Raw genomic sequence first — 22638 nt, 5'->3', positions numbered from 1 at the left:
GTACAGAGTCACTGTTTAATCAGGGTGAGGATCACTCACTGTGTAACTGTACAGAGTCACTGTTTATTCAGCAGAGTGAGGATCACTCACTGTGTAACTGTACAGAGTCACTGTTTATTCAGCAGGGTGAGGATCACTCACTGTGTAACTACACAGATTCACTGTTTATTCAGCAGGGTGAGGATCACTCACTGTGTAACTGTACAGAGTCGCTGTTTATTCAGGGTGAGGATCACTCACTGTGTAATTGTACAGAGTCACTGTTTATTCTGGGTGAGGCTCACTCACTGTGTAACTGTACAGAGTCACTGTTTATTCAGCAGGGTGAGGGTCACTCACTGTGTAACTGTACAGAGTCACTGTTTATTCAGCAGGTTGAGGATCACTCACTGTGTAACTGTACAGAGTCGCTGTTTATTCAGGGTGAGGATCACTCACTGTGTAATTGTACAGAGTCACTGTTTATTCTGGGTGAGGGTCACTCACTGTGTAACTGTACAGAGTCACTGTTTATTCAGCAGTGTGAGGATCACTCACTATGTAACTGTACAGAGTCACTGTTTATTCAGGGTGAGGATTGTCATGATATTCAAACACACACATCATGATGGACACACTAACAGGCAAATCAGAGTACACAACACCACAACCAATCACAGACAAGAACACCAACCACATAAAAAGCACGAGCACGACACCTGGAGGTCAGTAGGTCTGGGGAGAAGGAAGCATGAAAGAGCTGTTGAAACACCACAAGCAGGGAGCCCCCCACGTGCAGAGTGCAAAGACCAAGTTGTAAATAGTGAGTTTAAATAAACAAGCGTTGTACCATATGCAACTGTGTTGGCTCTTCTGTGTGTTAGAACACCCAACACCACATGGTACAGGAGTGGATCGATACCTGCCTACCAACCTGCCATTCTGGACATGGACCACACCGGCAAACCGCAGCCGATGCAAGTCACGGGGAACCTAGGCACCAACTGGAAGCTCTACAGGCAGCGATTTGACCTGTACATCCGTGCCACCGAAAAACAGAATGTCTCGGATGATTCGAAGATTGCAATGCTCCTCTTCTACGCAGGCCCCCACCCAAATGATGTCTTTAATTCACTGGTGTTCGAGGAAGGCGAAAACCAGGCCAAATATGACACGGTCATCCTCAAAATGGACCAGCACTTTCAAACTGAAGTAAACGAAACTTTCGAAAGATACATCTTTCAGCAACGCCTGCAAGGTAAGGAGGAGCTTTTTCAACCCTTTTTGACGCACCTCCGGATTCTAGCGCAGTCCTGCGGTTACGGCACCACCACAGAGTCCATGATCAGGGACCAGATTGTTTTTGGCGTTGCCTCCAGTGGCCTACGCCAGCAGCTTCTTAAAATAAAGAGCCTCACCTTAGCGTCTGCTGTGGAAGCCTGTGTCCTCCATGAAAATGCGACCTGCCGTTTTGCCCGATTTCAGGCGTCCGAGTTGGCACGGAGGGGGTCCCCAGCCGTCGAATCGGCAAGCCAGGCCGCCCACGACGTTGAACGCATCCAGGCCGTCGATTTCTTCCCGCCCCACGGCCCGGACGACAGCGGCCGCTTCCCGCGCTTTTCGCGGTCTCCCGCGCAGGTGCGCGCCAAGAATAACGGCCACAACGAGGGACGCACTGCGCAGGCGCGCCCACCGCAAGATCGCACTGCGCATGCGCAGTGGCGCAACGAACGCCGTGACGTCATGACGTGCAGCAAGTGTGGAGGTCTACACTTAAAAGGGCAATGTCCTGCAAAATACCAACAGTGCAACAGATGTGCCATGATAGGCCACTACGCAGCCCGCTGTCGTGCGGCTCAACCCATGGATCCGGCGCATCCTCGACAACCTCGCACACGAGTCAGGACCGTCCAGCCCACGCATCAAGACTTCCAGTTAAGTGATGCAGATGACCAGGATGACTTCAGAGTTGCCGTCATTGATGTCAACAAGGTCAATGCCATCAATCCAGACGATGAGTGGTGTGCCACCCTGACGGTCAACCGATCGCGCGTCGCCTTCCGTCTGGACACCGGCGCATCCGCCAACCTGATTGCTTACTCTGCAGTCCAGGCCATGAAGGTCAAACCACTCATCACACCATCCCGGCTTAAGATGGTTGACTATAACGGGAACGTTATCCCGTCCGTAGGATCTTGCCAGCTACAGGTGACTCACAAGAGGTACACGGCCACACTCCCCTTCGAAGTTGTGGGCTCATCAAAGGACTCGTTACTGGGCGCACAAGCGTGTAAGGTCCTTCACCTGGTACAGCGCATCATGTCTCTCTCTCCAGATGAGATATCCGACTTCCCGGATGCTGAGTTCCACGCGAATCTCCATTCCCTCCTCGCTCACAACCAGGAGGTTTTTGAAGGCATGGGGACATTGCCACACACGTACAAGATTCGACTCAGACCGGACGCCATCCCTGTCGTTCACGCACCTCGCAGGGTTCCTGCGCCTCTCAAAGACCGCCTCAAGGCACAACTGCAGATTCTTCAGGACCAAGGGGTCCTATCCAAGGTCACGGAGCCCACGCCATGGGTCAGCTCCATGGTCTGTGTAAAGAAGCCCTCTGGCGAGCTCCGTATATGTATAGATCCAAAAGATCTGAACAACAACATCATGCGGGAACACTATCCCATCCCAAAACGAGAAGACCTCACCAGCGAGATGGCGCGAGCCAACATATTCACTAAATTGGATGCGTCCAAAGGATTCTGGCAGATCCAACTGGACCCGGCCAGCCGAAGACTATGCACATTCAACACCCCTTTTGGCAGATTCTGCTACAACCGGATGCCATTCGGCATCATTTCGGCATCTGAAGTATTCCACCGCATTATGGAGCAGATGATGGAAGGCATCGAAGGGGTACGTGTATATGTGGACGATATCATCATTTGGTCCACCACCCCGCAGGAACACATGCATCGTCTTCGACGTGTCTTCACCCGCATACGGCAAAATGGCCTGCGTCTCAACCGTGCGAAGTGTGCTTTCGGCCAGACGGAGCTGAAATTCCTCGGGGACCACATCTCAAGGTCCGGGGTCCGTCCCGATGCAGACAAGGTTAGCGCCATCACAGCCATGCCACGACCGGCTGACAAGAAGGCTGTCTTAAGATTCCTGGGCATGGTCAACTTCCTTGGGAAGTTCATTCCCAACCTGGCTTCTCATACAACAAACATGCGCCATCTCGTAAAAAAATCGACGGAATTCAACTGGCACCAGTCGCATCAGCAGGAATGGGAGGAGCTCAAGCACAAACTGGTCACGGCACCAGTGCTGGCCTTCTTTGACGCGACTCGCCCTACAAAGATCTCAACAGACGCCAGCCAATCTGGTATTGGAGCGGTACTCCTGCAAAAAGACAGCACGTCATCATGGGCCCCGGTTGCGTATGCCTCACGAGCCATGACCCCTACCGAACAGCGCTACGCGCAAATCGAAAAAGAATGCCTGGGCTTGTTAACTGGACTGGACAAGTTCCACGACTATGTGTATGGCCTGCCACGATTCACGGTCGAAACTGACCACCGCCCCCTGGTCAACATCATTAACAAAGACCTGAACGACATGACTCCTCGCCTCCAGCGCATCTTACTCAAACTCAGGAGGTACGATTTTGAACTGATCTACACTCCGGGGAAGGAACTCATAGTGGCGGACACTCTTTCCCGAGCAGTGAGCACACCACCAGATGCGGAGGGGTTCGTGCGTCAAATTGAGGCACACGTGACTCTGACAGCAGCAAATATGCCAGCTGATGATCCTTGTCTGGCCCACATACGCGCAGAGACGGCGACTGACCCTCTGCTGCAGCGAGTGATGCGCCACATGACGGAAGGGTGGCTAAAAGGGCAGTGCCCCCAGTTTTACAATGTGCGAGATGATCTCACCAATATAGACGGGGTCCTTATGAAATCGCATAGGATCGTCATTCCACACAGTGTGCGCCAGATGATTCTTCGTCAACTACACGAAGGCCACTTGGGTGTCGAAAAATGCAGACGAAGGGCCCGGGCGGCGGTATATTGGCCGGGTATTAATGAAGACATAGCCAACATGGTGCTCAACTGCACAACCTGTCAGAGGTTTCAGCCGGCGCAACCTCCGGAAACACTTCTACCACACGAGATGGTGACGTCCCCCTGGGCGAAGGTGGGTGTTGACCTATTTCACGCGCTCGGCAGAGATTACATTGTTATCATAGACTACTTCTCAAACTACCCGGAAGTCATGCCTCTCCATGATCTGACGTCGTCCGCAGTCATTGGGGCCTGCAAGGAAACGTTTGCTCGCCATGGCATTCCAAGGACTGTCATGTCAGACAATGGACCTTGTTTTGCCAGCCGTGAATGGTCGTCCTTTGCCGCAGCATATGGTTTCACTCATGTGACATCCAGCCCTCTGCATCCACAATCGAACGGGAAGGCTGAAAAGGGTGTCCACATCGCAAAGCGGCTCCTGTGCAAGGCGGCTGATGCCGGATCGGACTTTAACCTTGCCTTGCTGGCCTATCGATCGGCCCCGTTATCCACGGGCCTCTCGCCAGCGCAGCTACTAATGGGTCGCTCCCTCAGGACGACGGTACCTTCCGTCCTGGCACCGACAACAGACCATGAGGCGGTTCTTCGGGACATGCAACTGCAGCGTGATCGCCAGAAAGGTCGGTACGACACACGAGCGACGGACCTGCCCCCCCTGTCCTCCGGAGACAAAGTACGCGTCCATCAACCGTATGGTGGCTGGTCAGCACCGGCCGAAGTCCTCCGACAAGTGGCTCCCCGCTCGTTCCTGGTTCGCATGCCGGATGGTTCCGTGCGTCGCCGCAATCGGCGCGCCCTTCGCCGACTTCCACGTTCACAGCCACACAACACGCCAGATCCTCAACAGGCTTCCGAGGATGACTTTGTGGAGCTGCCGCACATCACGCCCTTTCCATCGCCACCCATGGCCATGCCTGCACAGCAGCCGGTGGTTCTTGATCCACCCTTAAGGCGGTCAACCCGAATTCGTCGCAAACCCATTAGAATGGACTTATAATACAGTTCATATGTTTAATAAGTTGGACAATTTTACATGATAACCTGTTGTTGTTTATCGTTCCAGATGTCGTCTGACTGGACAACTGTTCAAAATTTTTTTTCTTCTTCTCTCGTTCGCATTTCTGTTATGTTATGGTACAACTGGATTCATGTGACGCACTCGACATCGCCCCATGTACATAGTTCCGTCATAGACACATGCTGCACACGACACACACACACTCTTAGATGCACTCACGTCACGATCATATTTATTACCACGTAGGCACATATCTTTGTAAAAAGGGGGGATGTCATGATATTCAAACACACACATCATGATGGACACACTAACAGGCAAATCAGAGTACACAACACCACAACCAATCACAGACAAGAACACCAACCACATAAAAAGCACGAGCACGACACCTGGAGGTCAGTAGGTCTGGGGAGAAGGAAGCATGAAAGAGCTGTTGAAACACCACAAGCAGGGAGCCCCCCACGTGCAGAGTGCAAAGACCAAGTTGTAAATAGTGAGTTTAAATAAACAAGCGTTGTACCATATGCAACTGTGTTGGCTCTTCTGTGTGTTAGAACACCCAACACCACAAGGATCACTCACTGTGTAATTGTACAGAGTCACTGTTTATTCAGGGTGAGGGTCACTCACTGTGTAACTGTACAGAGTCACTGTTTATTCAGCAGGGTGAGGATCACTCACTGCGTAACTGTACAGAGTCACTGTTTATTCAGGGAGAGGATCACTCACTGTGTAACTGTACAGAGTCACTGTTTATTCAGCAGGGTGAGGATCATTCACTGTGTAACTGTACAGAGTCACTGTTTATTCAGCAGTGTGAGGTTCACTCACTATGTAACTGTACAGAGTCACTGTTAATTCAGCAGGGTGAGGATCACTCACTGTGTAACTGTACAGAGTCACTGTTTATTCAGCAGTGTGGGGATCACTCACTGTGTAACTGTACAGAGTCACTGTTTATTCAGCAGGGTGAGGATCACTCACTGTTTAACTGTACAGAGTCACTGTTTATTCAGCAGTGTGAGGATCACTCACTATGTAACTGTACAGAGTCACTGTTTATTCAGCAGGGTGAGGATCACTCACTGTGTAACTGTACAGAGTCACTGTTTATTCAGCAGGGTGTGGATCACTCACTGTGTAACTGTACAGAGTCACTGTTTATTCAGCAGGGTGAAGATCACTCACTGTAACTGTACAGAGTCACTGTTTATTCAGCAGTGTGAGGATCACTCACTATGTAACTGTACAGAGTCACTGTTTATTCAGCAGGGTGAGGATCACTCACTGTGTAACTGTAAAGAGTCACTGTTTATTCAGGGTGAGGATCACTCACTGTGTAACTGTACAGAGTCACTGTTTATTCAGGGTGAGGATCGCTCACTGTGTAACTGTACAGAGTCACTGTTTATTCAGGGTGAGGATCACTCACTGTGTAACTGTACAGAGTCACTGTTTATTCAGCAGGGTGAGGGTCACTCACTGTGTAACTGTACAGAGTCACTGTTTATTCTGGGTGAGGATCACTCACTGTGTAAATGTACAGAGTCACTGTTTATTCAGGGTGAGGATCACTCACTGTGTAACTGTACAGAGTCACTTTTTATTCAGCAGGGTGAGGGTCACTCATTGTGTAACTGTACAGAGTCACTGTTTATTCAGGGTGAGGATCACTCACTGTGTAACTGTACAGAGTCACGGTTTATTCAGGGTGAGGATCACTCACTGTGTAACTGTACAGAGTCACTGTTTAATCAGGGTGAGGATCACTCACTGTGTAACTGTACAGAGTCACTGTTTATTCAGCAGGGTGAGGGTCACTCACTGTGTAACTGTACAGAGTCAATGTTGATTCAGGGTGAGGATCACTCACTGTGTAACTGTACAGAGTCACTGTTTATTCAGGGTGAGGATCACTCACTGTGTAACTGTACAGAATCACTGTTTATTCAGCAGGGTGAGGATCACTCACTGTGTCACTGTACAGAGTCACTGTTTATTCAGGGTGAGGATCACTCACTGTGTAACTGTACAGAGTCACTGTTTATTCAGCAGGGTGAGGATCACTGACTGTGTCACTGTACAGAGTCACTGTTTATTCAGTGTGAGGTTCACTCACTATGTAACTGTACAGAGTCACTGTTAATTCAGCAGGGTGAGGATCACTCACTGTGTAACTGGAGAGAGTCACTGTTTATTCAGGGTGAGGATCACTCACTGTGTAACTGTACAGAATCACTGTTTATTCAGCAGGGTGAGGATCACTCACTGTGTCACTGTACAGAGTCACTGTTTATTCAGTGTGAGGTTCACTCACTATGTAACTGTACAGAGTCACTGTTAATTCAGCAGGGTGAGGATCACTCACTGTGTAACTGTACAGAGTCACTGTTTATTCAGCAGTGTGGGGATCACTCACTGTCTAACTGTACAGAGTCACTGTTTATTCAGCAGGGTGAGGATCACTCACTGTTTAACTGTACAGAGTCACTGTTTATTCAGCAGTGTGAGGATCACTCACTATGTAACTTTACAGAGTCACTGTTTATTCAGCAGCGTGAGGATCACTCACTGTGTAACTGTACAGAGTCACTGTTTATTCAGCAGGGTGTGGATCACTCACTGTGTAACTGTACAGAGTCACTGTTTATTCAGCAGGGTGAGGATCACTCACTGTAACTGTACAGAGTCACTGTTTATTCAGCAGTGTGAGGATCACTCACTATGTAACTGTACAGAGTCACTGTTTATTCAGGGTGAGGATCACTCACTGTGTAATTGTACAGAGTCACTGTTTATTCTGGGTGAGGGTCACTCACTGTGTAACTGTACAGAGTCACTCTTTATTCAGCAGGGTGAGGGTCACTCACTGTGTAACTGTACAGAGTCACTGTTTATTCAGCAGGTTGAGGATCACTCACTGTGTAACTGTACAGAGTCGCTGTTTATTCAGGGTGAGAATCACTCACTGTGTAATTGTACAGAGTCACTGTTTATTCTGGGTGAGGGTCACTCACTGTGTAACTGTACAGAGTCACTGTTTATTCAGCAGTGTGAGGATCACTCACTATGTAACTGTACAGAGTCACTGTTTATTCAGGGTGAGGATCACTCACTGTGTAATTGTACAGAGTCACTGTTTATTCAGGGTGAGGGTCACTCACTGTGTAACTGTACAGAGTCACTGTTTATTCAGCAGGGTGAGGATCACTCACTGTGTAACTGTACAGAGTCACTGTTTATTCAGCAGGGTGATGATCACTCACTGTGTAACTGTACAGAGTCACTGTTTATTCAGGGTGAGGATCACTCACTGTGTAACTGTACAGAGTCACTGTTTATTCAGCAGGGTGAGGATCATTCACTGTGTAACTGTACAGAGTCACTGTTTATTCAGCAGTGTGAGGTTCACTCACTATGTAACTGTACAGAGTCACTGTTAATTCAGCAGGGTGAGGATCACTCACTGTGTAACTGTACAGAGTCACTGTTTATTCAGCAGTGTGGGGATCACTCACTGTGTAACTGTACAGAGTCACTGTTTATTCAGCAGGGTGAGGATCACTCACTGTTTAACTGTACAGAGTCACTGTTTATTCAGCAGTGTGAGGATCACTCACTATGTAACTGTACAGAGTCACTGTTTATTCAGCAGGGTGAGGATCACTCACTGTGTAACTGTACAGAGTCACTGTTTATTCAGCAGGGTGTGGATCACTCACTGTGTAACTGTACAGAGTCACTGTTTATTCAGCAGGGTGAGGATCACTCACTGTAACTGTACAGTCACTGTTTATTCAGCAGTGTGAGGATCACTCACTATGTAACTGTACAGAGTCACTGTTTATTCAGCAGGGTGAGGATCACTCACTGTGTAACTGTAAAGAGTCACTGTTTATTCAGGGTGAGGATCACTCACTGTGTAACTGTACAGAGTCACTGTTTATTCAGGGTGAGGATCACTCACTGTGTAACTGTACAGAGTCACTGTTTATTCAGGGTGAGGATCACTCACTGTGTAACTGTACAGAGTCACTGTTTATTCAGCAGGGTGAGGGTCACTCACTGTGTAACTGTACAGAGTCACTGTTTATTCAGGGTGAGGATCACTCACTGTGTAACTGTACAGAGTCACTGTTTATTCAGGGTGAGGATCACTCACTGTGTAACTGTACAGAGTCACTGTTTATTCAGCAGGGTGAGGGTCACTCACTGTGTAACTGTACAGAGTCACTGTTTATTCAGGGTGAGGATCACTCATTGTGTAACTGTACAGAGTCACTGTTTATTCAGGGTGAGGATCACTCACTGTGTAACTGTACAGAGTCACGGTTTATTCAGGGTGAGGATCACTCACTGTGTAACTGTACAGAGTCACTGTTTAATTAGGGTGAGGATCACTCACTGTGTAACTGTACAGAGTCACTGTTTATTCAGCAGGGTGAGGGTCACTCACTGTGTAACTGTACAGAGTCAATGTTTATTCAGGGTGAGGATCACTCAATGTGTAACTGTGCAGAGTCACTGTTTATTCAGGGTGAGGATCACTCACTGTGTAACTGTACAGAGTCACTGTTTATTCAGGGTGAGGATCACTCACTGTAACAGTACAGAGTCACTGTTTATTCAGGGTGAGGATCACTCACTGTGTAACTGTACAGAATCACTGTTTATTCAGCAGTGTGAGGTTCACTCACTATGTAACTGTACAGAGTCACTGTTAATTCAGCAGGGTGAGGATCACTCACTGTGTAACTGTACAGAGTCACTGTTTATTCAGCAGTGTGGGGATCACTCACTGTGTAACTGTACAGAGTCACTGTTTATTCAGCAGGGTGAGGATCACTCACTGTTTAACTGTACAGAGTCACTGTTTATTCAGCAGTGTGAGGATCACTCACTATGTAACTTTACAGAGTCACTGTTTATTCAGCAGCGTGAGGATCACTCACTGTGTAACTGGACAGAGTCACTGTTTATTCAGCTGGGTGTGGATCACTCACTGTGTAACTGTACAGAGTCACTGTTTATTCAGCAGGGTGAGGATCACTCACTGTAACTGTACAGAGTCACTGTTTATTCAGCAGTGTGAGGATCACTCACTATGTAACTGTACAGAGTCACTGTTTATTCAGCAGGGTGAGGATCACTCACTGTGTAACTGTAAAGAGTCACTGTTTATTCAGGGTGAGGATCACTCACTGTGTAACTGTACAGAGTCACTGTTTATTCAGCAGGGTGAGGATCACTCACTGTAACTGTACAGAGTCACTGTTTATTCAGCAGGGTGAGGATCACTCACTGTGTAACTGTACAGAGTCACTGTTTATTCGGGGTGAGGATCACTCACTGTGTAACTGTACAGAGTCACTGTTTATTCAGCAGGGTGAGGGTCACTCACTGTGTAACTGTACAGAGTCACTGTTTATTCAGGGTGAGGATCACTCACTGTGTAACTGTACAGAGTCACTGTTTATTCAGGGTGAGGATCACTCACTGTGTAACTGTACAGAGTCACTGTTTATTCAGCAGGGTGAGGGTCACTCACGGTGTAACTGTACAGAGTCACTGTTTATTCAGGCTGAGGATCACTCATTGTGTAACTGTACAGAGTCACTGTTTATTCAGGGTGAGGATCACTCACTGTGTAATTGTACAGAGTCACTGTTTATTCAGGGTGAGGATCACTCACTGTGTAACTGTACAGAGTCACTGTTTAATCAGGGTGAGGATCACTCACTGTGTAACTGTACAGAGTCACTGTTTATTCAGCAGAGTGAGGATCACTCACTGTGTAACTGTACAGAGTCACTGTTTATTCAGCAGGGTGTGGATCACTCACTGTGTAACTACACAGATTCACTGTTTATTCAGCAGGTTGAGGATCACTCACTGTGTAACTGTACAGAGTCGCTGTTTATTCAGGGTGAGGATCACTCACTGTGTAATTGTACAGAGTCACTGTTTATTCTGGGTGAGGGTCACTCACTGTGTAACTGTACAGAGTCACTGTTTATTCAGCAGGGTGAGGGTCACTCACTGTGTAACTGTACAGAGTCACTGTTTATTCAGCAGGTTGAGGATCACTCACTGTGTAACTGTACAGAGTCGCTGTTTATTCAGGGTGAGGATCACTCACTGTGTAATTGTACAGAGTCACTGTTTATTCTGGGTGAGGGTCACTCACTGTGTAACTGTACAGAGTCACTGTTTATTCAGCAGTGTGAGGATCACTCACTATGTAACTGTACAGAGTCACTGTTTATTCAGGGTGAGGATCACTCACTGTGTAATTGTACAGAATCACTGTTTATTCAGGGTGAGGGTCACTCACTGTGTAACTGTACAGAGTCACTGTTTATTCAGCAGGGTGAGGATCACTCACTGTGTAACTGTACAGAGTCACTGTTTATTCAGCAGGGTGATGATCACTCACTGTGTCACTGTACAGAGTCACTGTTTATTCAGGGTGAGGATTACTCACTGTGTAACTGTACAGAGTCACTGTTTATTCAGCAGGGTGAGGATCATTCACTGTGTAACTGTACAGAGTCACTGTTTATTCAGCAGTGTGAGGTTCACTCACTATGTAACTGTACAGAGTCACTGTTAATTCAGCAGGGTGAGGATCACTCACTGTGTAACTGTACAGAGTCACTGTTTATTCAGCAGTGTGGGGATCACTCACTGTGTAACTGTACAGAGTCACTGTTTATTCAGCAGGGTGAGGATCACTCACTGTTTAACTGTACAGAGTCACTGTTTATTCAGCAGTGTGAGGATCACTCACTATGTAACTGTACAGAGTCACTGTTTATTCAGCAGGGTGAGGATCACTCACTGTGTAACTGTACAGAGTCACTGTTTATTCAGCAGCGTGTGGATCACTCACTGTGTAACTGTACAGAGTCACTGTTTATTCAGCAGGGTGAGGATCACTCACTGTAACTGTACAGAGTCACTGTTTATTCAGCAGTGTGAGGATCACTCACTATGTAACTGTACAGAGTCACTGTTTATTCAGCAGTGTGAGGATCACTCACTGTGTAACTGTAAAGAGTCACTATTTATTCAGGGTGAGGATCACTCACTGTGTAACTGTACAGAGTCACTGTTTATTCAGGGTGAGGATCACTCACTGTGTAACTGTACAGAGTCACTGTTTATTCAAGGTGACGATCACTCACTGTGTAACTGTACAGAGTCACTGTTTATTCAGCAGGGTGAGGATCACTCACTGTGTAACTGTACAGAGTCACTGTTTATTCAGCAGGTTGAGGGTCACTCACTGTGTAACTGTACAGAGTCACTGTTTATTCAGGGTGAGGATCACTCACTGTGTAACTGTACAGAGTCACTGTTTATTCAGGGTGAGGATCACTCACTGTGTAACTGTACAGAGTCACTGTTTATTCAGCAGGGTGAGGGTCACTCACTGTGTAACTGTACAGAGTCACTGTTTATTCAGGGTGAGTATCACTCATTGTGTAAATGTACAGAGTCACTGTTTATTCAGGGTGAGGATCACTCACTGTGTAACTGTACAGAGTCACGGTTTATTCAGGGTGAGGATCACTCACTGTGTAACTGTACAGAGTCACTGTTTAATCAGGGTGAGGATCACTCACTGTGTAACTGTACAGAGTCACTGTTTATTCAGCAGGGTGAGGGTCACTCACTGTGTAACTGTACAGAGTCACTGTTTATTCAGGGTGAGGATCACTCACTGTGTAACTGTACCGAGTCAATGTTTATTCAGGGTGAGGATCACTCACTGTGTAACTGTACAGAGTCACTGTTTATTCAGCAGTGTGGGGATCACTCACTGTGTAACTGTACAGAGTCACTGTTTATTCAGCAGGGTGAGGATCACTCACTGTTTAACTGTACAGAGTCACTGTTTATTCAGCAGCGTGAGGATCACTCACTGTGTAACTGTACAGAGTCACTGTTTATTCAGCAGGGTGAGGATCACTCACTGTGTAACTGTACAGAGTCACTGTTTATTCAGCAGGGTGTGGATCACTCACTGTGTAACTGTACAGAGTCACTGTTTATTCAGCAGGGTGAGGATCACTCACTGTAACTGTACAGAGTCACTGTTTATTCAGCAGTGTGAGGATCACTCACTATGTAACTGTACAGAGTCACTGTTTATTCAGCAGGGTGAGGATCACTCACTGTGTAACTGTAAAGAGTCACTGTTTATTCAGGGTGAGGATCACTCACTGTGTAACTGTACAGAGTCACTGTTTATTCAGGGTGAGGATCACTCACTGTGTAACTGTACAGAGTCACTGTTTATTCAGGGTGAGGATCACTCACTGTGTAACTGTACAGAGTCACTGTTTATTCAGCAGGGTGAGGGTCACTCACTGTGTAACTGTACAGAGTCACTGTTTATTCAGGGTGAGGATCACTCACTGTGTAACTGTACAGAGTCACTGTTTATTCAGGGTGAGGATCACTCACTGTGTAACTGTACAGAGTCACTGTTTATTCAGCAGGGTGAGGGTCACTCACTGTGTAACTGTACAGAGTCACTGTTTATTCAGGGTGAGGATCACTCATTGTGTAACTGTACAGAGTCACTGTTTATTCAGGGTGAGGATCACTCACTGTGTAACTGTACAGAGTCACGGTTTATTCAGGGTGAGGATCACTCACTGTGTAACTGTACAGAGTCACTGTTTAATCAGGGTGAGGATCACTCACTGTGTAACTGTACAGAGTCACTGTTTATTCAGCAGGGTGAGGGTCACTCACTGTGTAACTGTACAGAGTCAATGTTTATTCAGGGTGAGGATCACTCACTGTGTAACTGTACAGAGTCACTGTTTATTCAGGGTGAGGATCACTCACTGTGTAACTGTACAGAATCACTGTTTATTCAGCAGTGTGAGGTTCACTCACTATGTAACTGTACAGAGTCACTGTTAATTCAGCAGGGTGAGGATCACTCACTGTGTAACTGTACAGAGTCACTGTTTATTCAGCAGTGTGGGGATCACTCACTGTGTAACTGTACAGAGTCACTGTTTATTCAGCAGGGTGAGGATCACTCACTGTTTAACTGTACAGAGTCACTGTTTATTCAGCAGTGTGAGGATCACTCACTATGTAACTTTACAGAGTCACTGTTTATTCAGCAGCGTGAGGATCACACACTGTGTAACTGGACAGAGTCACTGTTTATTCAGCAGGGTGTGGATCACACACTGTGTAACTGTACAGAGTCACTGTTTATTCAGCAGGGTGAGGATCACTCACTGTAACTGTACAGAGTCACTGTTTATTCAGCAGTGTGAGGATCACTCACTATGTAACTGTACAGAGTCACTGTTTATTCAGCAGGGTGAGGATCACTCACTGTGTAACTGTAAAGTGTCACTGTTTATTCAGGGTGAGGATCACTCACTGTGTAACTGTACAGAGTCACTGTTTATTCAGGGTGAGGATCACTCACTGTGTAACTGTACAGAGTCACTGTTTATTCAGGGTGAGGATCACTCACTGTAACTGTACAGAGTCACTGTTTATTCAGCAGTGTGAGGATCACTCACTATGTAACTGTACAGAGTCACTGTTTATTCAGGGTGAGGATCACTCACTGTGTAACTGTACAGAGTCACTGTTTATTCAGCAGGGTGAGGATCACTCACTGTGTAACTGTACAGAGTCACTGTTTATTCAGCAGGGTGAGGGTCACTCACTGTGTAACTGTACAGAGTCACTGTTTATTCAGGGTGAGGATCACTCACTGTGTAACTGTACAGAGTCACTGTTTATTCAGCAGTGTGAGGATCACTCACTATGTAACTGTACAGAGTCACTGTTTATTCAGCAGGGTGAGGATCACTCACAGTGTAACTGTACAGAGTCACTGTTTATTCAGCAGGGTGTGGATCACTCACTGTGTAACTGTACAGAGTCACTGTTTATTCAGCAGGGTGAGGATCACTCACTGTAACTGTACAGAGTCACTGTTTATTCAGCAGTGTGAGGATCACTCACTATGTAACTGTACAGAGTCACTGTTTATTCAGCAGGGTGAGGATCACTCACTGTGTAACTGTAAAGAGTCACTGTTTATTCAGGGTGAGGATCACTCACTGTGTAACTGTACAGAGTCACTGTTTATTCAGGGTGAGGATCACTCACTGTGTAACTGTACAGAGTCACTGTTTATTCAGGGTGAGGATCACTCACTGTGTAACTGTACAGAGTCACTGTTTATTCAGCAGGGTGAGGGTCACTCACTGTGTAACTGTACAGAGTCACTGTTTATTCAGGGTGAGGATCACTCACTGTGTAACTGTACAGAGTCACTTTTTATTCAGCAGGGTGAGGGTCACTCATTGTGTAACTGTACAGAGTCACTGTTTATTCAGGGTGAGGATCACTCACTGTGTAACTGTACAGAGTCACGGTTTATTCAGGGTGAGGATCACTCACTGTGTAACTGTACAGAGTCACTGTTTAATCAGGGTGAGAATCACTCACTGTGTAACTGTACAGAGTCACTGTTTATTCAGCAGGGTGAGGGTCACTCACTGTGTAACTGTACAGAGTCAATGTTGATTCAGGGTGAGGATCACTCACTGTGTAACTGTACAGAGTCACTGTTTATTCAGGGTGAGGATCACTCACTGTGTAACTGTACAGAATCACTGTTTATTCAGCAGGGTGAGGATCACTCACTGTGTCACTGTACAGAGTCACTGTTTATTCAGGGTGAGGATCACTCACTGTGTAACTGTACAGAGTCACTGTTTATTCAGCAGGGTGAGGATCACTCACTGTGTCACTGTACAGAGTCACTGTTTATTCAGTGTGAGGTTCACTCACTATGTAACTGTACAGAGTCACTGTTAATTCAGCAGGGTGAGGATCACTCACTGTGTAACTGTACAGAGTCACTGTTTATTCAGGGTGAGGATCACTCACTGTGTAACTGTACAGAATCACTGTTTATTCAGCAGGGTGAGGATCACTCACTGTGTCACTGTACAGAGTCACTGTTTATTCAGTGTGAGGTTCACTCACTATGTAACTGTACAGAGTCACTGTTAATTCAGCAGGGTGAGGATCACTCACTGTGTAACTGTACAGAGTCACTGTTTATTCAGCAGTGTGGGGATCACTCACTGTGTAACTGTACAGAGTCACTGTTTATTCAGCAGGGTGAGGATCACTCACTGTTTAACTGTACAGAGTCACTGTTTATTCAGCAGTGTGAGGATCACTCACTATGTAACTTTACAGAGTCACTGTTTATTCAGCAGCGTGAGGATCACTCACTGTGTAACTGTACAGAGTCACTGTTTATTCAGCAGGGTGTGGATCACTCACTGTGTAACTGTACAGAGTCACTGTTTATTCAGCAGGGTGAGGATCACTCACTGTAACTGTACAGAGTCACTGTTTATTCAGCAGTGTGAGGATCACTCACTATGTAACTGTACAGAGTCACTGTTTATTCAGGGTGAGGATCACTCACTGTGTAATTGTACAGAGTCACTGTTTATTCTGGGTGAGGGTCACTCACTGTGTAACTGTACAGAGTCACTGTTTATTCAGCAGGGTGAGGGTCACTCACTGTGTAACTGTACAGAGTCACTGTTTATTCAGCAGGTTGAGGATCACTCACTGTGTAACTGTACAGAGTCGCTGTTTATTCAGGGTGAGAATCACTCACTGTGTAATTGTACAGAGTCACTGTTTATTCTGGGTGAGGGTCACTCACTGTGTAACTGTACAGAGTCACTGTTTATTCAGCAGTGTGAGGATCACTCACTATGTAACTGTACAGAGTCACTGTTTATTCAGGGTGAGGATCACTCACTGTGTAATTGTACAGAGTCACTGTTTATTCAGGGTGAGGGTCACTCACTGTGTAACTGTACAGAGTCACTGTTTATTCAGCAGGGTGAGGATCACTCACTGTGTAACTGTACAGAGTCACTGTTTATTCAGCAGGGTGATGATCACTCACTGTGTAACTGTACAGAGTCACTGATTATTCAGGGTGAGGATCACTCACTGTGTAACTGTACAGAGTCACTGTTTATTCAGCAGGGTGAGGATCATTCACTGTGTAACTGTACAGAGTCACTGTTTATTCAGCAGTGTGAGGTTCACTCACTATGTAACTGTACAGAGTCACTGTTAATTCAGCAGGGTGAGGATCACTCACTGTGTAACTGTACAGAGTCACTGTTTATTCAGCAGTGTGGGGATCACTCACTGTGTAACTGTACAGAGTCACTGTTTATTCAGCAGGGTGAGGATCACTCACTGTTTAACTGTACAGAGTCACTGTTTATTCAGCAGTGTGAGGATCACTCACTATGTAACTGTACAGAGTCACTGTTTATTCAGCAGGGTGAGGATCACTCACTGTGTAACTGTACAGAGTCACTGTTTATTCAGCAGGGTGTGGATCACTCACTGTGTAACTGTACAGAGTCACTGTTTATTCAGCAGGGTGAGGATCACTCACTGTAACTGTACAGTCACTGTTTATTCAGCAGTGTGAGGATCACTCACTATGTAACTGTACAGAGTCACTGTTTATTCAGCAGGGTGAGGATCACTCACTGTGTAACTGTAAAGAGTCACTGTTTATTCAGGGTGAGGATCACTCACTGTGTAACTGTACAGAGTCACTGTTTATTCAGGGTGAGGATCACTCACTGTGTAACTGTACAGAGTCACTGTTTATTCAGGGTGAGGATCACTCACTGTGTAACTGTACAGAGTCACTGTTTATTCAGCAGGGTGAGGGTCACTCACTGTGTAACTGTACAGAGTCACTGTTTATTCAGGGTGAGGATCACTCACTGTGTAACTGTACAGAGTCACTGTTTATTCAGCAGGGTGAGGGTCACTCACTGTGTAACTGTACAGAGTCACTGTTTATTCAGGGTGAGGATCACTCATTGTGTAACTGTACAGAGTCACTGTTTATTCAGGGTGAGGATCACTCACTGTGTAACTGTACAGAGTCACGGTTTATTCAGGGTGAGGATCACTCACTGTGTAACTGTACAGAGTCACTGTTTAATTAGGGTGAGGATCACTCACTGTGTAACTGTACAGAGTCACTGTTTATTCAGCAGGGTGAGGGTAACTCACTGTGTAACTGTACAGAGTCAATGTTTATTCAGGGTGAGGATCACTCAATGTGTAACTGTGCAGAGTCACTGTTTATTCAGGGTGAGGATCACTCACTGTGTAACTGTACAGAGTCACTGTTTATTCAGGGTGAGGATCACTCACTGTAACAGTACAGAGTCACTGTTTATTCAGGGTGAGGATCACTCACTGTGTAACTGTACAGAATCACTGTTTATTCAGCAGTGTGAGGTTCACTCACTATGTAACTGTACAGAGTCACTGTTAATTCAGCAGGGTGAGGATCACTCACTGTGTAACTGTACAGAGTCACTGTTTATTCAGCAGTGTGGGGATCACTCACTGTGTAACTGTACAGAGTCACTGTTTATTCAGCAGGGTGAGGATCACTCACTGTTTAACTGTACAGAGTCACTGTTTATTCAGCAGTGTGAGGATCACTCACTATGTAACTTTACAGAGTCACTGTTTATTCAGCAGCGTGAGGATCACTCACTGTGTAACTGGACAGAGTCACTGTTTATTCAGCTGGGTGTGGATCACTCACTGTGTAACTGTACAGAGTCACTGTTTATTCAGCAGGGTGAGGATCACTCACTGTAACTGTACAGAGTCACTGTTTATTCAGCAGTGTGAGGATCACTCACTATGTAACTGTACAGAGTCACTGTTTATTCAGCAGGGTGAGGATCACTCACTGTGTAACTGTAAAGAGTCACTGTTTATTCAGGGTGAGGATCACTCACTGTGTAACTGTACAGAGTCACTGTTTATTCGGGGTGAGGATCACTCACTGTGTAACTGTACAGAGTCACTGTTTATTCAGCAGGGCGAGGGTCACTCACTGTGTAACTGTACAGAGTCACTGTTTATTCAGGGTGAGGATCACTCACTGTGTAACTGTACAGAGTCACTGTTTATTCAGGGAGAGGATCACTCACTGTGTAACTGTACAGAGTCACTGTTTATTCAGCAGGGTGAGGGTCACTCACGGTGTAACTGTACAGAGTCACTGTTTATTCAGGCTGAGGATCACTCATTGTGTAACTGTACAGAGTCACTGTTTATTCAGGGTGAGGATCACTCACTGTGTAATTGTACAGAGTCACTGTTTATTCAGGGTGAGGATCACTCACTGTGTAACTGTACAGAGTCACTGTTTAATCAGGGTGAGGATCACTCACTGTGTAACTGTACAGAGTCACTGTTTATTCAGCAGAGTGAGGATCACTCACTGTGTAACTGTACAGAGTCACTGTTTATTCAGCAGGGTGTGGATCACTCACTGTGTAACTACACAGATTCACTGTTTATTCAGCAGGTTGAGGATCACTCACTGTGTAACTGTACAGAGTCGATGTTTATTCAGGGTGAGGATCACTCACTGTGTAATTGTACAGAGTCACTGTTTATTCTGGGTGAGGGTCACTCACTGTGTAACTGTACAGAGTCACTGTTTATTCAGCAGGGTGAGGGTCACTCACTGTGTAACTGTACAGAGTCACTGTTTATTCAGCAGGTTGAGGATCACTCACTGTGTAACTGTACAGAGTCGCTGTTTATTCAGGGTGAGGATCACTCACTGTGTAATTGTACAGAGTCACTGTTTATTCTGGGTGAGGGTCACTCACTGTGTAACTGTACAGAGTCACTGTTTATTCAGCAGTGTGAGGATCACTCACTATGTAACTGTACAGAGTCACTGTTTATTCAGGGTGAGGATCACTCACTGTGTAATTGTACAGAATCACTGTTTATTCAGGGTGAGGGTCACTCACTGTGTAACTGTACAGAGTCACTGTTTATTCAGCAGGGTGAGGATCACTCACTGTGTAACTGTACAGAGTCACTGTTTATTCAGCAGGGTGATGATCACTCACTGTGTCACTGTACAGAGTCACTGTTTATTCAGGGTGAGGATTACTCACTGTGTAACTGTACAGAGTCACTGTTTATTCAGCAGGGTGAGGATCATTCACTGTGTAACTGTACAGAGTCACTGTTTATTCAGCAGTGTGAGGTTCACTCACTATGTAACTGTACAGAGTCACTGTTAATTCAGCAGGGTGAGGATCACTCACTGTGTAACTGTACAGAGTCACTGTTTATTCAGCAGTGTGGGGATCACTCACTGTGTAACTGTACAGAGTCACTGTTTATTCAGCAGGGTGAGGATCACTCACTGTTTAACTGTACAGAGTCACTGTTTATTCAGCAGTGTGAGGATCACTCACTATGTAACTGTACAGAGTCACTGTTTATTCAGCAGGGTGAGGATCACTCACTGTGTAACTGTACAGAGTCACTGTTTATTCAGCAGCGTGTGGATCACTCACTGTGTAACTGTACAGAGTCACTGTTTATTCAGCAGGGTGAGGATCACTCACTGTAACTGTACAGAGTCACTGTTTATTCAGCAGTGTGAGGATCACTCACTATGTAACTGTACAGAGTCACTGTTTATTCAGCAGTGTGAGGATCACTCACTGTGTAACTGTAAAGAGTCACTATTTATTCAGGGTGAGGATCACTCACTGTGTAACTGTACAGAGTCACTGTTTATTCAGGGTGAGGATCACTCACTGTGTAACTGTACAGAGTCACTGTTTATTCAAGGTGACGATCACTCACTGTGTAACTGTACAGAGTCACTGTTTATTCAGCAGGGTGAGGATCACTCACTGTGTAACTGTACAGAGTCACTGTTTATTCAGCAGGTTGAGGGTCACTCACTGTGTAACTGTACAGAGTCACTGTTTATTCAGGGTGAGGATCACTCACTGTGTAATTGTACAGAGTCACTGTTTATTCAGGGTGAGGATCACTCACTGTGTAACTGTACAGAGTCACTGTTTATTCAGCAGGGTGAGGGTCACTCACTGTGTAACTGTACAGAGTCACTGTTTATTCAGGGTGAGTATCACTCATTGTGTAACTGTACAGAGTCACTGTTTATTCAGGGTGAGGATCACTCACTGTGTAACTGTACAGAGTCACGGTTTATTCAGGGTGAGGATCACTCACTGTGTAACTGTACAGAGTCACTGTTTAATCAGGGTGAGGATCACTCACTGTGTAACTGTACAGAGTTACTGTTTATTCAGCAGGGTGAGGGTCACTCACTGTGTAACTGTACAGAGTCACTGTTTATTCAGGGTGAGGATCACTCACTGTGTAACTGTACCGAGTCAATGTTTATTCAGGGTGAGGATCACTCACTGTGTAACTGTACAGAGTCACTGTTTATTCAGCAGTGTGGGGATCACTCACTGTGTAACTGTACAGAGTCACTGTTTATTCAGCAGGGTGAGGATCACTCACTGTTTAACTGTACAGAGTCACTGTTTATTCAGCAGCGTGAGGATCACTCACTGTGTAACTGTACAGAGTCACTGTTTATTCAGCAGGGTGAGGATCACTCACTGTAACTGTACAGAGTCACTGTTTATTCAGCAGTGTGAGGATCACTCACTATGTAACTGTACAGAGTCACTGTTTATTCAGCAGGGTGAGGATCACTCACTGTGTAACTGTAAAGAGTCACTGTTTATTCAGGGTGAGGATCACTCACTGTGTAACTGTACAGAGTCACTGTTTATTCGGGGTGAGGATCACTCACTGTGTAACTGTACAGAGTCACTGTTTATTCAGCAGGGTGAGGGTCACTCACTGTGTAACTGTACAGAGTCACTGTTTATTCAGGGTGAGGATCACTCACTGTGTAACTGTACAGAGTCACTGTTTATTCAGGGAGAGGATCACTCACTGTGTAACTGTACAGAGTCACTGTTTATTCAGCAGGGTGAGGGTCACTCACGGTGTAACTGTACAGAGTCACTGTTTATTCAGGCTGAGGATCACTCATTGTGTAACTGTACAGAGTCACTGTTTATTCAGGGTGAGGATCACTCACTGTGTAATTGTACAGAGTCACTGTTTATTCAGGGTGAGGATCACTCACTGTGTAACTGTACAGAGTCACTGTTTAATCAGGGTGAGGATCACTCACTGTGTAACTGTACAGAGTCACTGTTTATTCAGCAGAGTGAGGATCACTCACTGTGTAACTGTACAGAGTCACTGTTTATTCAGCAGGGTGTGGATCACTCACTGTGTAACTACACAGATTCACTGTTTATTCAGCAGGTTGAGGATCACTCACTGTGTAACTGTACAGAGTCGATGTTTATTCAGGGTGAGGATCACTCACTGTGTAATTGTACAGAGTCACTGTTTATTCTGGGTGAGGGTCACTCACTGTGTAACTGTACAGAGTCACTGTTTATTCAGCAGGGTGAGGGTCACTCACTGTGTAACTGTACAGAGTCACTGTTTATTCAGCAGGTTGAGGATCACTCACTGTGTAACTGTACAGAGTCGCTGTTTATTCAGGGTGAGGATCACTCA

This window comes from Scyliorhinus torazame, chromosome 26, assembly GCF_047496885.1.
Source record: "Scyliorhinus torazame isolate Kashiwa2021f chromosome 26, sScyTor2.1, whole genome shotgun sequence".
In the NCBI taxonomy this organism is placed as follows: Eukaryota; Metazoa; Chordata; class Chondrichthyes; order Carcharhiniformes; family Scyliorhinidae; genus Scyliorhinus; species Scyliorhinus torazame.
The sequence above is the reverse complement of the archived record's forward strand: the minus strand, read 5'-3'. Positions refer to the sequence as shown.